Source organism: Phyllobates terribilis, unplaced genomic scaffold, assembly GCF_046119375.1.
Source record: "Phyllobates terribilis strain yellow unplaced genomic scaffold, ASM4611937v1 Scaffold_4__5_contigs__length_816908805, whole genome shotgun sequence".
In the NCBI taxonomy this organism is placed as follows: Eukaryota; Metazoa; Chordata; class Amphibia; order Anura; family Dendrobatidae; genus Phyllobates; species Phyllobates terribilis.
This window is the reverse complement of record NW_027362764.1, coordinates 372897208-372915402: the sequence shown is the minus strand read 5'-3', so window position 1 is coordinate 372915402 and position 18195 is coordinate 372897208. Positions and strand designations below refer to the sequence as shown.

General features: G+C 45.7%; 1 long non-coding RNA gene across 1 annotated transcript in view; it reads left to right on the top strand.

Moving 5' to 3' along the window:
- Positions 1–6997: 6997 nt before the first annotated feature.
- LOC141265408 (uncharacterized) overlaps positions 6998–18195 on the top strand; it is a 67463-nt gene continuing 56265 nt past the window's right edge. The window contains exon 1 of the long non-coding RNA XR_012320090.1: positions 6998–7158. This is a non-coding gene — a long non-coding RNA (uncharacterized lncRNA). The remainder of the gene's footprint in view (positions 7159–18195) is intronic.

Here is an 18195-nt window from a genome sequence, read left to right as displayed (position 1 = left end):
AGCAATATATGGGTGCTCCGCAGAATACTTCCCTTCCCAACCTCAAGAGGCAGTCTAGACGTGCAAGGCATAGAAGTAAACCGTCACGTCAGGTTCTGTCCTCCCAAAGACCTCCTGTTCTCCAGCCTGTAGAGGCAGCTACCCGCACAGAATCCATGAAGGTTGACCATGTTCGTCAGGCAAAGCAGAGGCCGGAACTCAGTCATAAAATCGGATTGTGGACCCGCTGCGGTTGTTTGGAACACCCTGACGGTCTTTGTCCAGCGAAGGTTGGAGAGTCCCAAGACATTAGGCCTGTAGGACAGGCTGCCCTTGGCGTTAGTGTTTCCTCTCCACAGATGACTGTGACTGTCTCTGTGGCAAGTGAAGGCCTCGGATTAACTGGAAATTTTGGGCTGAAAGCCGTGAAGAGTCGATGTGTGTTCCCCGTCCGACAACTCCAGAATCCGGTTTGGGCATTGTCAGGGGTAGGAAGAGCCCTACTCAAAAACAGTCAAAATGTGTCTGTACAAATCAAGCTCCAGATTGGAGCATTACACATGAAGAAGTTCCCATTCCAGGTGCTGTCTGGTTTACCCACAGGTCGTCCAGAGCCGAGAGCTCTAGTGCCCGCTCAGGTCTGGAGATCCTGCATGGTGCTTCCTGGGGGACTGCTGAGGTACAAGGAGTGACCAGTCCCCATATCTTCAGGACACTCAGCAATGTCGTCTTCTTCACCAGATCTGCTAGTCGCTGACTCGCTGTGCACTGAAGTCTCCTAAAGAAGGGAAGCGGAGGCGATGTCCCCACGAAGTCTCGACGATTGTACCAATGATCTGTCTTCAGGTACCGCCCCGCCTCTCAGACATGTCATCTAAGAGACCAGACTGAAGATGGTCCCGAAGCAAGGATCTTCCATCTTTAATAAGTCTGGCAATAAGTCCTTCAAGGCAGTGGCTACCTCCAAGTCTCTGCACCCCTCCAACCAGGCGGAGGACCTCCAGTTGTCTCTTGAAACCTCCGGGGTGCTACCTGATGTTAAAAAATGGAGAGACTTTCCTACACCCTGTACCTGGCACTTCGTCCACTTCATCCAGTAAGCTTGGCAAAGTGTACTTCAAAGCGGTGGCTACCCCCAAGTCTCTGCGCCCCTCCTACCAGGCGGAGGACCTCCAGTTGTCTCTTGAAGCTTCCGGAGTGCTACCTGATATTAACAAATGGACAGAGACTCTCCTACACCCTGTTCCTGGTACTTCATCCACTCCATGTGATGCTGAGGATGGCTCGGTGGGACGAAGCATCCTAGTCACCAGGATGGTGAGACCAGTCTTGTTTCCTCTAGTGGACAGAAGAGGTAGTCTTCTTGAAGACAAGTCTTGGGAATCCATTGTGAAGGATCGGCCTCAAACTTCTCTGCAGAAAATCCTTGCAGGCTTGAAGAAGAGGGGGCGTAAAGGGAGGGATACTGTAACATCACTGGCGGCGTGCTGGCATGGCTTGCCATCTCCCACCATGCAAGACCGCCAACTTACCTATCGGTCTAGGCTGTGCACTATACTCCTTTACTTGCTGTGTGCATGTCTCTTGTCTGCTGGCTTAGGGCGGCAGCGCTGGCACTTCCTGATTCTTAAAGTTACAGCGTGCGCAGTCCTAATGCATCCCCAGCCTATTGCTGTGAGTCACTGGATATTTAAAGCTCCTCCACCCAGTGGGAGGGACCTGAGCAACACTTTCTTTCAGTGTGTTCTGTGCAATTGAGTTGTCAGGTCCTGTCCTGTATCTTGTCTGTTTCCGCCACCCTGAGGGCTGATTACCCAGGCCCGTTACCTGTATCTGTGACTTCTAGTCTATTCCTGCCATCCTGGGGGCTGAGTACCCAGGCTCGTTCCTGTATCTTGTTCCGGTGTCAGTTCCTGTCTGAACTGTGTCCTAGTCTGTTACCTGTTTGTCTCTATGTCCGATCCTTCCCTTTTCCTGCTGTGTCTGAACCAGTACCTAACTCCAACTCATTGTCTCTGTACTTCTGTTTGTGAGGTTTGTGTCCACTCGCTACTTCATTGCAAGTACCTTGTGTGTATCTGGTTCTGCTTGTCCCGTTTCCCTGCCTCCTTTTCTACCTCCTGTGTTCTAGCTATCTTCCTGTGCTTCCCAGTCTGTTCCATGTGAACAGAGCTCTGTCCTGTCTGCCTGCACCTGTGGCTCTGCTCCACTCTGCTCTGCTTGTCCTCCGCACCTGCAGCTTTGCTCTGCTCTGCCCTGCCCTGCTTGTCCTCCGCACCTGTGGTTCTGCTCTGCTCTGCCTGTCCTCCGCACCTGTGGTTCCACTCTGCTCTGCTTGCCCTCTGCACCTGCAGCTTTGCTCTGCTTCTCCTCCGCCCCTGGGGTTCTGCTCTGCTCTGCTTGCCCTCTGCACCTGCGGTTCTGCTCTGCTGTGCTTGTCCTCTGCACCTGCAGTTCCGCTCTGCTCTGCTCCGCTTACCTTCCACACCTGCAGCTTTGCTCTGCTCAGCCCCGCTCTGCTTTTCCTCCACACCTGCGGTTCTGCTCTGCTCTGCTTGTCCTCCGCACCTGTGGTTCTGCTCTGCTCTGCTTGTCCTCCGCACCTGCGGTTCTGCTCTGCTCCGCTTGTCCTCCGCACCTGCGGTTCTGCTCTGCTCCGCTTGTCCTCCGCACCTGCGGTTCTGCTCTGCTTGTCCTCCGCACCTGCGGTTCTGCTTTGCTCTGCTCTGCTTGTCCTCCGCACCTGCGGCTCTGCTCTGCTAGTCCACCCCACCTGCGGCTCTGTTCCTGTATCCCAGTCTGTACTGGTCCCTCTCCAGCCTGTTTTCCTACCTGCCTGTACCGGCCCGTCTGCATACCAGAAGGACTTGCCTGTACCCGCCTGTCTGCATACCAGACGTGCCTGCCAGTACCCACCTGTCTGCTTACCAGCCAAACCTGCCTGTTCCTGCATTCCCCAGTGTGGGTCAACAGCTGGGACCGGGGTCTGACTGGAGTAGCACCTCGGCCACCTCCCACGTCCCTCTTCGGACCACTGAGTCGATTAAGCTGCAGTGTGTTTGTGGTCGGATCTGGCGAGGCCCCTAGTCGCGACCCTCCAGGCATTCCTCGGTTTGTGGACAAGTGGGACCACTAACCACGCTCACAGCAGTCAGTCCGGACGTGAGCGTAACACAGATTATGCATATGGCATACTTGCAGTTGCATGACTACCCTCTACTGCCACTGGAGACACCTGACAGCGCGCGCTGTGCGGATTCACGAGTCTGCAGTCACATACCTGTACAATCCCGTATGGTGACGTTCATATGTTCATATTTGGTGAGATTTTTACTTCAGTATTTGTAAGCCAAAACCAGGAGTGGGTGATAAATACAGAAGTGGTGACGTGTTTCTATTATACTATTCCTCTTATTGTTCCACTCGTGCTTTTGTTTGTTTTATTCTTCCTCCCAAAAGTCAGAATAGAAAGCGATCAAAAAATGTAATTTGCCCGAAAATGGTACCAATAAAAACGTCAACTTGTCCAGCAAAAAACAAGCCTTAACATGACACTATCAGCCGAAATATGGAAAAGTTATAGCTCACATAATATGGCGATGCAAACATTGTTTTTTTGCAAAAAAAATTATCTTTTAGTGTGTGACAGCTGTAAATCATAAAAACCTAATATGAATCTGGCATCGCTGTAATCGCACCGACTCAAAGTATAAAGTCGCCTAATCACTTTTATAAGGCACGAGGAACGTCGTAAAAAATAAATAAAACCAATTCACCTGCTGCTGCTGATTTGTTTATTCTGCCTCCCTAACATCAAAATATGGCTCGGCGCACATTTATACTGCGCTCTACGCTGAGCGCTTTCACAGGGCTTTCAATGTAAACCTCTGAAATAAGTGATTCAGACAGAACCCCTGACGGAAGGTTCCCTGTAATGAGGCAGATGGAGGCACTGTGGACTCCGTCTGACCTATGATTTGGCGGTGTCCATCTTTTTAGGCGTAGATAAAAGTGCGGTCGGCCACAGTTTGTGCACCTCTGAACAGAAGGACAACGCTGAACAGAGGTTAGACGGAGTCCAGAGTAACTCTGCTGCCTCATCTCATTATAGTGAATGGAGCCCTCAGGGGTTTCATCTGAATCACGTCATTCGGAGATTTAGTTTAAAACCCCTAAGTAAGTCCTCAGCGTAGAGCGCCGGATAAATGTGATCTAAAATGTTATGTAAAATGTTCCCAATAAAAGCTTCACATAAAAGCCCCCACTCAGGACTATCATGTGTTAATGGAAATATAGGGGGCTTCCACGTTACTGGTAGTACAAAACCACATTTAGTGTCCACATGTTTGGCAGGTGTATAATTTTCAAAATGGGGTCACTTGAGGGGGGATTCGGCTCTTCTAGCACTTAAGGGCTTTGTATATGGAGTCCGCAAACTATTCTAGGAAAATCTGCGCTCCAGCAGGTAAATAGCGCTCCGTCCCTCCCGAGTGTCGCCATGTGGCTAAGCAGTACTGTACAGCCACATATGAGGTATTACCACATTCAGCAGAAATTATGGGACAAATTTTGGTGTCATTTTTAATCATTATCCCAGTGTGAAAATGTAAAATCTGGGGCTAAAACAATTTTTTGCGGTAAAAATGTAATTATTTTTTCCTTACTGCCCAATGGTATAAAATTCTGTGACACACCCTTGGTGTCAGTATAATCACTGCACCCCTAGATGAATTCATTGAGAGGAGTAGTTTGTGAAATGGGGTCATTTATGGGGGAATCTGCTGTTCTGACACCTCGAGGGCTCTCCCAGTGGGTCATGTCACCTGCAAACCACAACAGTAAAATCTGCACTATAATATGGTGCTCCTTCCTTTTTGACCTTTGCACTGTGCCTCAAAAGTAGTTCCCAATTACATGTAGGGTATTGGCGTACTTAGGAGAAAATTGCACAACAAAATGAGAGGTCAATTTTTCTTCTAGTACCCTTGTGAAAATAAAAAATTTGGGGCTAAAAGAAAATTTTTGTGATTTTTTTTTTTATTTTCACGGCTCTACGTTGTAAACTTCTGTGAAGCACCTGGGGGTTCAAAGTGCTCACCACACATCTAGATAAGTTCATTGAGGGATCTAGTTTCCAAAATGGGGTCACTTGTGGGGGTTTCCGCTGTTTAGGCACATCATGGGCTCTCCAAATGCGACATGGCGTTTGCTGATTAATCCAGCAAATTTTGAATTCAAAAAGTCAAATGGCGCTCTGTCCCTTCCGAGCCCTGCCGTGCGCCCAAACAGTGGTTTTCTGCCATATATGGGGTATCAGCATGCTCAGGAGAAATTGCACAATACATTCTGGGGTCCATTTTTATCTGTTACCCTTGTGAAAATAAAAAAATGGGTCTAAATTTAATTTTTTGTGAAAAAAAGTTAAAGGTTAATCTTTTTCTTCCTCATTGCGTCAGTTCCTGTGAAGCACCTGAAGTGTTAATAAACTTCTTGAATGTGGTTTTGAGCACCTTGAGGGGTGCAGTTTTTGTAATGGTGTCACTTTTGGGTATTTTCTGTCATATAGACACCTCAAAGTCACTTCAAATGTGATGTGGTCCCTAAAAAAAATGGTTTTGTAAATTTTGTTGGAAAAATGAGAAATCGCTGGTCAACTGTTAACCCTTATAAGTTCCTAACAAATTTTTTTTTCCCAAAATTGCGCTGATATAAAGTAGACATGTGGGAAATGTTATTTATTAACTATTTTGCGTGACATATCTCTCTGATTTCAGGGCATGACAATTCAAAGTTTGAGAACTGCAAAATTTTCAAAATTCTCGCCAAATTTCCATTTTTTTTTAGCAAATAAACGCAAGTGATATCGAAGAAATTTTACCACTATCATGAAGTACAATATGTCATGAAAAAACGATCTCAGAATCAGCGGGATCCGTTGAAGCGTTCCAGAGTTATTACCTCATAAATTGACAATGGTCAGAATTGAAAAAATTGGCCTGGTCATTAACCTACAAAGTGGCTCGGTCCTTAAGGGGTTAATACAATTGTCAGCTCACCATGCAAAAAACAAGGCCTCACATAACTGTATCGACTGAAAAACGGAAAGATGACAGGTCTCGAAAAATGGTGACACAAACAAAACAATGTTTTATCTTTCGTACAAATTTCTGAATTTTTGTTTTCACCACTAAAATAATAACAAAAAAACTGCGGAAGTTTGATATTGCTGTAATCATACTGATGTAGATCGTAAGATTATTTTTACTGCAACATGAAAGCTGTAAAAACTAAACCTTAAAAACAATGTTGGAATTGTGTAGGTTGATGTTTGCATTTTCATTGCACTTAGGATTTTTTTCCCCTGGTTTCCAATACATTGTATGGTCAAATGATTGATGTCATTCCCATAAGAAAAATCCTGCAAAAAAAACAAGCCCTCATACGGCTATGTGGATTGTAAAAAAATAAAAAAATGATGGCTCTTGGATGAAAGGGAGGGAAAAAAACACAAAAAAGGAAAATTGTTGTATCAGGAATGGGATTACAAGAGATTTCTAGCGTGATTAGAAAAGCCTGCACTTGTCACTTTGTGTGTGAACACAGACTGACGACTAGCGACAATGTGCAATGCGCACATTGTCACCATTCTCCTGAATTGCCAGCACCAGAGGGTGGACACCAGACCACCATTTATATACTTCTCTCATGTCCCCACTACATTCTCTGGGGCTTTTCTCAATGCTTTCTTTATTGTTCTGCTCAGAAAATCCCCTTAATAAGAAGCTAGTTGCAAAGTTGTTTTTTTTACAAACACTTTGCAATTTATCCATAAAAGAATGTGAATAACATTTTAATGGATGAATTAGAACAACCAGTGAGTCAGTTCTTAGGGGGCTGTGTCTATACCTCCGCACTGTCTGCCAATATTATATCAGCATATTATATCAGCATACTGCTGTAGGAAGCCATTATGGCAGCACTCAGAGATGAGAGGACAGCCCCCCTCACACGTGTCACTGTACAGTATCCGCCCCCCTGTAATACAGCCTGGAGCTGTGAGGGGGTCGTCACTACAGCACCGACGAGCACTGTGGACGGAGGATAGACGGAACGGAAGGGTTTCCCCTCACAGCTCCTCACCATGTCTGGACGCCTGCTGACAGGAGCCTTCATGAGCTGGTGAGGAGCGGGAATGTGCGTGATATGGCTGACTAGTAGCTGGTTACACTGCAGCGCGGGGTAGAGACTGTTCCTGTAATTGGTTCTGCGCTCCTATTATTGTTGTGGGTGTATTAGAAAGGTTTTATTATGGCAGGAGTGAGACCTGCTCAGCAGAAGTCTGTTATGTCAGTGAGACAGCCGTCATGTCCGGGATGAGAACAGCGGAGTCCCACTGCAGCTGCCGGGACTACATACACTGTGGGGACTTTCGGCGGGAAACCACGAGGCTCCGCCCACTCACATAAAATGGCGGGAAGAGGGAAAGCTAAATGGCGCCACTGCGCCTCATCATTTATTATATAAAGAAATGAGCTGCAAATCCGATATATTATGGAAATAGCTACGTGCTGCTAATGTTCAGTACTTTTATGATTAATGGCTGGCTTTATATATTGCACTTCTACATATAAGGTGGAAATGAATGTGCAATGCTCTTGACACATAGTGCATGCTAAATGTAGTAAGCTTAGTAGAACAGTTACTGTAAAAAATAAGAGTAAGGCTGGGTGCCCACGTAGCGTTTTTCAAGCGTTTATGCTGTGGAATTTCCGCAGCGTAAACGCTTGTGAAACGCTAGGTAATCCGCACCCCATGGTCCCCAAGGGGATTCCGTATGTTCTATGCACATGCTGCGGATTTTTCCGCAGCGTTTATGCTGCGTACAAAAATCCGCAGCATGTCATTTAATTTTGCGGAAGCGCAGCGGAACTCCCGCCATTGACTTGCATTGAGACGCATAGAAACCGCGACTGTACATTTGTACAAGCGGCTTCTATGCGTCTCTATGTGCGGATGGTACCCAGTTCTGGAGGAGAGAAGACTCTGATCCAGACCTAGGTACCATTGTACCTGTAAAAAAAGAATAAAATAACAAATAAAGTTTATACTCACCTTTCCGAAGGCTTCTCTCTGAATGCCGGCATCGCTTGAGGACCTGCGGTGACGTCACAGTCATGTGACCGCAGGCCCTTCACCGCTCTGTCTCGCGATATGCCGGTATCCAGGAACGAGCGCTGCAGCCACGCCGGGGTCTCGGGGGTGAGTATAGCTTTATTTGTTTTAATTTTTACGGTTCACACTGTATAAATCCATGCTGTTTGCATGGATTTATGCAGTGTGACCTAGTTGTCAAGCACTTTCCAAGTGATGCTATCACCTGGAAAGCGCTTGTCAATCTGCATGTGGATCCGCATGTATTCTGCAGGAAAAACGCATGCACAATCTGCATGCGTTTTTTCTGCCAGGGAGATGCAGAAATGCTGCAGAAATTTTCTGCTTCATTTCTGCATCGTGGGCACATAGCCTTAGGCCATGTCATGCTGTGTTATGTGTAATAGAATGAGAGTCGCCCCATTTGTAAAATGTAATGTATCTTGTTTGAATGAAACATGTCAGAAGTCAGTCAGTTTGGCCCACGTACTGATTAGCAAGGTTCCTTCTCTGCCTCCTTGTCTCTCAGAGGTCGCTGTGCGGCTGGAAATTGTGGCATTTCCGTCACTTTTACCTGACAGGATTTTGGTCATTAGTGTTTAGATCTAGCATGTAACTCCCTTTCCAGACCTGGTGATTATTTGTTTGCGCTTTTGCTTTTTCCTTCTCTTCCAAGAGTCATATTTTTTAAAATTTTCAAGTAATTTGAAAAAAAATACAATTCTGCCATTGTTTTTAAAATTTTGTTTTTAGAGCATTTAGTGTGATAAAAAATACCTGGAACATGATTCTCCAGATCTGAACGATTACTGCAATAACCATTTTGTAATTTTATTTTTTATGCATTGGTATGTAAGGCGTTTGACAGAGGCATGTTCTGTTAGATTGCCTGACATTGTAAGGCTGCGTGCCCACTATGCGTTTTTCAAGCGTTTTTGCTGCGGAATTTCTGCAGCGAAAACGCTTGGTAAGGCTATGTGCCCACGATGCAGAAATGCTCAGGATTTTTTCCTGAGCGTTTCTGCATCTCCCTGGCAGCAAAGAACGCATGCAGATTGTACATGCGTTTTCCTGCCATGGACATGCGGAAATGGAGCGTTATCACTGACATTTCCGCATGCGGATTGACAAGCGCTTTCCAAGCGATTAGCATCACTTGGAAAGTGCTTGTGACAACTAGGTCACACTATATAAATCCATGCAAACTGCATGGATTTATATATAGTGTGACCCGAGAGAGTGGTACCCCTTAAGGACCAGAGCATTTTGCGTTTTTGTTTTTTGCTCCCCTTGTTTCCAGTGCCATAGCGTTTTTTTTTGGGGTCAATATGGCCGTGTGAGGGCTTATTTTTTGCGGGATGAGTTGTACTTTTCAACGCCATTACTAGTTTTACCATATCGTGTACGGGAAAACGGGAAAAAAATTACAAGTGCGGTGAAGTTGCAAAAAAAGTGCAATACCACAGTTGTTTTTTATTTTTATTTTTTTACCACGTTCACTGAATGCTAAAACTGACCTGCCATTCTTATTCTCCAGGTCATTACGAGTTTGTAGACACCAAACATGTATAGGTTCTTTTATATTTAAGTGGTGAAAAAAAATTCCAAAATTTGTTAAAAAAAAAAATAGCGCCATTTTCTAAGACCTGTAGCGTCTCCATTTTTCGGGATCTGGGGCTGGGTGAGGGCTTATTTTTTGCGCGCCGGGCTGATGTTTTTATTGATAACATTTTGGGGTAGATCCGATGTTTTGATCGCCCGTTATTGCATTTTATTGCAATTTTGCGGCGACCAAAAAACGTAATTCTGGCGTTTACAATTTTTTTCTCGTTACGCCGTTTACCGTTTGGATTAATTCTTTTTTTATATTGATAGATCGGGCGATTCTGAACGCGGCAATACCAAATATGTCTATGTAGGTTTTTTTTAAAATATTTTATTTTGAATGGGGCGAAAGGGGGGTGATTTAAACTTTTATATTTTTTATTTTTTTTTTATAATTTTAAAAATGTTTTTTTTTTTCACTTTTTGCATGCATCTATAGTCTCCATAGGAGACTAGAAGCAGCAACTATCCGATCGCCTCTGCTACATACAGGGGATCAGCAGATCCCCTGCATATAGCAGTATTGGTCCTGTGCTATGAGCGCCGACCACTAGGTGGCGCTCATAGCGACCAGCTCATGACAACCACAGGAGTCTGCTGCAGACCCTGGGTTGTCATGCCCACCCATCGGTGACCCCCGATTATGTGACGGGGTCGCCAATGGGCGGGGTTTAGGACGCGCCTCCCGGAAGCGCGCGTTAAATGCCGCTGTCGGAGATTGACAGTGGCATTTAACATGTTAACAGCCGCGGGTGGATCGCGATTCCACCCGCGGCTGTTGCGGGCACATGTCAGCTGTAAGAATCAGCTGACATGTGCTCGGTTCAGTGCGGGCTCAGTGCCGCAACCCTCACTGAACTGGGGGAGGAGTCCTATGACGTACTAAGACGTCATGGGTTGCAAAGGGGTTAAAAATAAAAAAATAAATATATACTTACCCTCCGATGGCCCGCGCTGGCTTGCTTCGCTCGGTGCCGGCAGCGGTGGATTGAAAGACCTGCCGACGTCAGCGTCGCGTGACCCGTCACATGACTCTGACTTCAGCGCAGGTCCTTCAATCCACTGCAAAGTGCCGGGAAGCAAGTAGGAGCGCAGCGTGGGCCGCCAGAAGGTAAGTATATATTTATTTTTATTTTATTCTTTTTTTACAGCTTTTTTTAATGGTACCTGGGTGTGGATGAGAGTCTCCTCTACACCCGGGTACCATCCGCATATTAGAACGCGCCAATTACGCAAGTACAGATGCAGTCTTGCGGAATTGGCGCGTTCTAATGCAAGTCAATGGCGGTGAAAACGCAGCATTTCCACAAAATAATTGGTAGTGCTGCGTTTTTTCCCGCAATGATACTCCGCAGCAGAAATTTCCGCAGCATGTGCACAGCACATGCGGATTATCATTGGGGAACATTGCTGCCCTTCTACCATGCGTTTTTAATGCGTTTCCGCAGCTGCAAAAACACATTAAAAACGCATCGTGGGCACACAGCCTAATACGTGCCCCATGGTCCCCAATGATAATCCGCATGTGCTGTGCACATGCTGCGGAAATTTACGCTGCGTTTTATCATTGCGGAAAAATACGCAGGATGTCCACTAATTTTGCGGGCACGCAGCTTAATTGCCGCCATTGACTTGCATTGAAACGCTTGATATCCTCATCACTACATGTGCACACGCGGATATGAAGCGATTCAATGTGCGGATGGTACCCAGGTCTGGAGAAGAGGAGACTCTCATCCAGACCCGGGTACCATAGTACCTGTAAAAAAAAAAAAGAATTTAAAATAAAAAATAAAGATTATACTTACCTTCCGATGGCCCCCGGTCTCCTCAGCAATGCGTCTGGTGTGTTGGGCGGCTCGCGGTGATGTGAGGACCTGACATGACGTCATTTAGTCATGTGACAGGTCACGCGACCACTGACGTCGGCGGTCGCGTGACCTGTCACATGACTCAGTGGCGTCATGGCAGGTCCTTTTACACAACCGCGAGACATCGGGGAGATCGGACGCATCGGAGAAGGAGACCGCGGGCCATTGGAAGGTAAGTGTAATGTTTATTTTTTATTTTTTACCATTCTTATTCTTTTTTTTAACTATTACTTGGTCACACTATATAAATCCATGCCGGTTGCATGGATTTATATAGTGTGACCAAGTTGTCAAGCACTTTTCCAAGTGATGCTAAAATCGCTTGGAAAAGCGCTTGATAACCCGCATGCAGAAATTCATGAAAAAACGCTTGACAAACGCTTCTACCTGGCAGGAAAAACGCATGTAATATCCGCATGCGTTTTTCCTGCCAGGGAGAAATGGAAAAAATATGCAGCATTTCTGCATCGTGGGCACTTAGCCTAAGACTGGGGCTAGTTACACTGTGACTTTGGCCAAGACCCAGGTCAGACGGCCAGAGATCACTATGTGCCGTTACTACGGTACGTCACAGCGTAATGCAGGTGAATGGGATTGCATTGCAACGCCTAGGATACCACAAGGAGCAAGTCACACAAAGGCTAACTGAGGGTGTGTGCAGACGATCCAGATCCGCTGCGGGTTTGACGCTGTGGACTTATGCAATGTCAAACCCGCAGCGGCCAGCTGTTACAGCATAGTGGATGAGATTTGTACAAATCCCATGTCCACTATGCGTCTCTGTTCACCCGTGGAAACTGACATGCAGCACGTCTTTCCAGACCGCAGCATGTCAATTTCTCATGCGGGTCCGCATGCGGACTTTCCCCATAGACCTAATCTCTATGAGGAAAGTCCGTAGGTAAAAAAAAAAAAAAGCGGAGCTCATTTGCATATCAGCTCCTCCGTAGCATCGGGGCCGCAGGCTGAGAGATACTTCTGCACATACCCTTAGACTTCTGCTTGTCGCGGTACTCAATGTCACTGCATTTTGCTGCGATGTTGCAGTGGCACAAAGCCATATTTGGGAGTGTAACCTACAGTGCCAGTCAAAATTTGGGGCTCACCTGTTCTTGAGACTCACAGATAATACACATAAAACTTATAATTTATTAGTATCAATTAAAAATATCAAAGACAAAAAATCCCTCAAAAAACAAAAGCCAGTATATAACCAAAACTGGATAATACAAGTGGATGGGGGGGGAGTTGGATACCTTACACTGGTCTATCCCTACCTGTCAGCGGAGGTTGGCACCCTCTTGAACGCAAATGGCGCCCCCGCTCCTCGACGGCTCTCACCAAAGGGTACCATTAGGCCCTGAGCTGATGGAAGCTGATGGGATTCCGTACAGAGGTGAGAGGGGCAGAAAAAAAGTAGCCAAACAGCTGATTCTGGACACCGCAACCAACTCACCACTGTACCTGCAGCATGCAGATGTGGTGAAAAATATCCAGGAAAGTCTGTGTGATATCCTGAGAACACTATTACCTCTTGTATATTCTATATTAGACAATAGTCCTACAACATACAGCACATAGTTGTTGTACATGTAGTAAATACCCATAAACGGACCACAAAAAAGCCGGGTGGGGTCTAGTGCTTTTTACTGCCATTTGGTGATATCTGCACCATTATTTGAACATTTGATCCAGAGGATGCATGAGGCACTTTATTAATAACACCACTGGTACACTGCGAAGGAGCATGCACAAGGCACTTTATCAAGAATGCCATTACAATCACCAAAAGCTAAATCGTCTTTTGATTCTACATCTTAGGAATTTATATGGTTTGTGACTCCTGATGAGCCGATTTGCAGGAGGAACGCGTAGAGCAGGGGACAGGAACCTTTTTGGCTGAGAGAGCCATGAACGCTACATATTTTAAAATGTAGTTCCGTGAGAGCCATACAATATTTTTAAAACTAAATACAAGTAAGGCTATGTGCCCACTATGCAGAAATGCTCCAGATTTTTCCGGAGCGTTTCTGCATCTCCCTGGCAGAAAAAACGCATGCGGATTTTACATGCTTTTTTCCTGCCAGGGACCAGCGGAAGTGAAGCGTTCTTCACATGCATTTCCTCATGCGGGTTGTCAAGCGCTATCCAAGCGATTTTAGCATCACTTGGAAAATGCTCGACAACTTGGTCACACTATATAAATCCATGCAACCAGCATGGATTTATATAGTGTGACCGTAAAAGAATGGTAAAAAATAAATATTATACTTACCTTCTGATGGCCCCCTGTGTCCTTATCCGATCCGTACTGGCTTGCCGGCAACTCGCGATGGTCTAAAAGACCTGCCCGGGTACCATCCACACATTGAACCGCATGATATCCTCATGTGCATATGTAGTGATGCGGATGTCATGCGGTCCAATGCAAGTCAATGGCAGCGAAAACGCCGCGATTCCGCAAAATAATTGGTAGTGCTGCGGATTTTTCCGCAATGATAATACGCAGCGGAAATTTCCGCAGCATGTGAACAGCACATGTGGATTATAATTGGGGAACATGGCAGATCTTCTACCAAGAGTTTTTTAAGCGTTTCTGCAGCAGAATTGCCGCTGCGGAAACGCTTAAAAAACGCATAGTGGGCACAGTTACTAAATGTGTGCATTTTATGCAAGACCAACACTTTAAAAGTACAATAAGTACCTGCTCTCTCCACAAAGGTGAATTCTTCTGTCCATTCCTGCTGAAAAGTACGATACTCCTCTTTTTTTTTCTTTTATCCATCTTCTTCAATAAAAGGGTTTCTGCAATTAGCTAGCTGACTACTTGATTAAAAGGAGGGAAGTTTACTTCCATATGCTGGAGGTGTCCCTGGCTAATTCCATGTGGGGAACAGAGATGGCGTCTTTGCTCTTAAGGGGAAGGGCAAACTGTACTCCCGAAGTACTGTGTATATACAGTACAGACCAAAAGTTTGGACACACCTCATTTAAAGATTTTTCTGTATTTTCATGACTATGAAAATTGTACATTCACACTGAAAGCATCAAAACTATGAATTAACACATGTGGAATTATATACTTAACAAAAAAGTGTGAAACAACTGAAAATATGTCTTATATTCTAGGTTCTTCAAAGTAGCCACTTTTGCTTTGATGACTGCTTTTCACACTCTTGGCATTCTCTTGATGAGCTTCAAGGGGTAGTCACCGGAAATGGTCTTCTAACAATCTTGAAGGAGTTCCCAGAGATGCTTAGCACTTGTTGGCCCTTTTGCCTTCACTCTGCGGTCCAGCTCACCCCCAACCATCTTGATTGGGTTCAGGTCTGGTGACTGTGGAGGCTTAGCACCCCATCACTCTCCTTCTTGGTCAAATAGCCCTTACACAGCCTGGAGGTGTGTTTGGGGTCATTGTCCTGTTGAAAAATAAATGATGGTCCAACTAAACGCAAACCGGATGGAATAGCATGCCACTACAAGATGCTGTGGTAGCCATGCTGGTTCAGTATGCCTTCAATTTTGAATAAATCCCCAATAGGGTCACTAGCAAAGCACCCCCACACCATCACACCTCCTCCTCCATGCTTCACGGTGGGAACCATGCGTGTTGAGTCCATCCGTTCATCTTTTCTGCGTCGCACAAAGACACGGTGGTTGGAACCAAAGATCTCAAATTTGGACTCAACAGACCAAAGCACAGATTTCCACTGGTCTAATGTCCATTCCTTGTGTTCTTTAGGCCAAACAAGTCTCTTCTGCTTGTTGCCTGTCCTTAGCAGTGGTTTCCTAGCAGCTATTTTACCACGAAGGCCTGCTGCACAAAGGCTCCTCTTTACAGTTGTTGTAGAGATGTGTCTGCTGCTAGAACTCTAATCTGAGCTGCTGTTAACTTGCGATTTCTGAGGCTGGTGACTCGGATAAACTTATCCTCAGAAGCAGAGGTGACTCTTGGTCTTCATTTCCTGGGGCGGTCCTCATGTGAGCCAGTTTCTTTGTAGCGCTTGATGGTATTTGCAACTGCACTTGGGGACACTTTCAAAGTTTGCCCAATTTTTCGGACTGACTGACCTTCATTTCTTAAAGTAATGATGGCCACTCGTTTTTCTTTACTTAGAAATTGTAATATGGCAAGAAAAAAGCAGCTAACAGTCTATTCAGTAGGACTATCAGCTGTGTATCCACCAGACTTCTGCACAACACAACTGATGGTCCCAACCCCATTTATACGGCAAGAAATCCCACTTATTAAACCTGACAGGGCACACCTGTGAAGTGAAAACAATTTCCAGTGACTACCTCTTGAAGCTCATCAAGAGAATGCCAAGAGTGTGCAAAGCAGTCATCAAAGCAAAAGGTGGCTACTTTGAAGAACCTAGAATATAAGACATATTTTCAGTTGTTTCACACTTTTTTGTTAAGTATATAATTCCACATGTGTTAATTCATAGTTTTGATGCCTTCAGTGTGAATGTACAATTTTCATAGTCATGAAAATACAGAAAAATCTTTAAATGAGAAGGTGTGTCCAAACTTTTGGTCTGTACTGTAGGTAACTGACGTCCCCCTAATTGACTAGTGGTATGAAGTAAGAGCGTTACCTGTATTCAGGCGCTCACTGACTGATGCGGCTGCTGATTCTTGCCAGTGGAGTTTAAAATGGCGCCGCCGCTTCTGATCCACACCACAGGAAGCCATCACTCCTATAAGGTGCCCGCTGTCCTGACAGCTAAAGCGGCGCTTGAGCGAGCGGAGCTCAGTTGCTGGTACGCTGGGGTGAGGAGAACGATGGCTGACAGCGCGGGAACTCCCTATACCTGCTGGTGAGCACGCCTCCGGTCTGCGCTTAATGATGACTCACCCCAGCGTAGCCGCAGCTGAGCTCTGAGCTAGGCAAAAAAGCATGCGGAAACACACAAAGAATGGGCATGCAGCGTTTTTTTCCGCACATGAAATCTGGTCAGGAAAATTTCTGATCATGTGCACGGAACTTGCAAAATGTCATAGGATAAGGTATGCAATGCGTTTTTGGCCCATTTCCGCTCTGAAAAAAAAACCGCACAAAAAACACACTGTGTGCACATAGCCCAAAGCATTTATTTAACTGAATAATGTTATACAGGGCTGGTTAGGCAAGGAATTTACTCATACATAGGTGAATGCTGCTGGTTTCGATGGGGGGGGGGTGTGACCTGTCACCAATATTAGGCTACATTCACACATTTAGGATTTGGTCAGTACTTTACATCAATATTTGTAAGCCAATGAGGAGTGAAACAATCAGAGGAAAAGTAAAATAGAAACATGTGCTCCACTTCTGCATTTCTCACCCAACCCTTGGTTTTGGCTTACAATATGGATGTAAAATACTGACCAAAAACTGAACGTGGCCTTAATGTTCCGATGTAGGGTCAATCTGTAGGTTAATAGCTTTACTAATCTGCCCGGTGCGCGCACTGAGCCGAACGCTATGGTGAGAAAATTAACTATTCTCCCCGCAGCGTTCCGGTTTCAGTCACGAGGGGTGGTGCCAGCAGTGACTTGGAACACTTGTATGAAATAAAATGCAGTCAATTTTTTTATTTTACTTTTTATACTGTTTGTGGAGTGGAATCTTATTTGTCCACCCATCAACAGGAGTGCTGCGCATCCTTTTTAAGACTGCACAGATGCGCTACATTGTGAGCTTTCCATCAAAGTAACAGGGCGTGCTTGGAATCTCAGATCACTGTTAATTAAGCGGTGACACGCTTCCATTCCGAACACGCCTTTATGACTCAAAGTCGGCGGCTTCTGGGAGAAATACAATTAATTTCATTCCAGTAATTGCACCTTCAGTGCGGCAGCTTTATAGCATTGTAATTATTAAAAGAAACCTGTCACATGCAAAAATAAGCTATTTAACTGCAGATCCAGGGTTAATCTGCAGGTTAATAGCATTCTGAACCTGCTCGGCGCCCACACTTTGAGCCTCATTTCCAGGATGAAATGAGCTTTATTCCACTCCCCCCCCCACCAGCGTTTGTTGTTCGATCATAGGGGTGGATCAGGCGCGGTTTCAATCAGTGCTTTATGTATAGAGATCGGCAGCTATGACCGAGCCCCCCCGCACTGACTGACAGCTGACCCTAATGTGGATCCTGTTGTCAGTCAGTTCCGAGGGTGTTGTTACAGCCGCTGCTCTCTATACACTGAGCGGTGACTGAAACTGCGCCAGCTCCACCCCTGTGACTGAAACCCAAATGCTTCCGGGGAAAAAAAGTTAATTTCCTCCCGGCATCGGGACTTTGAGTGCGGGCGCTACGTAGGTACAGAACGAGATTTACCCCATGTCTTCAGGTTAATAGCATTTTTTCACATGTTCCCTTCAACAGGCAGAATAAGAGCATGGACACACAGCCGTTTAACACGTGCGATGATCGCATCGCACTGAATGGACTGGCCGGCACCTCTCCTGACCTAAGTATGACAGCGTGATGGATTTCTATACAGCTGTCAAGCTCGGGTCAGGATAGGTGCTGGCCAGTAGGAGGTTTACCATGCGATACTCGCAGGAGAAATACGTCACGTGTGTCCCTGCTTAACCCCT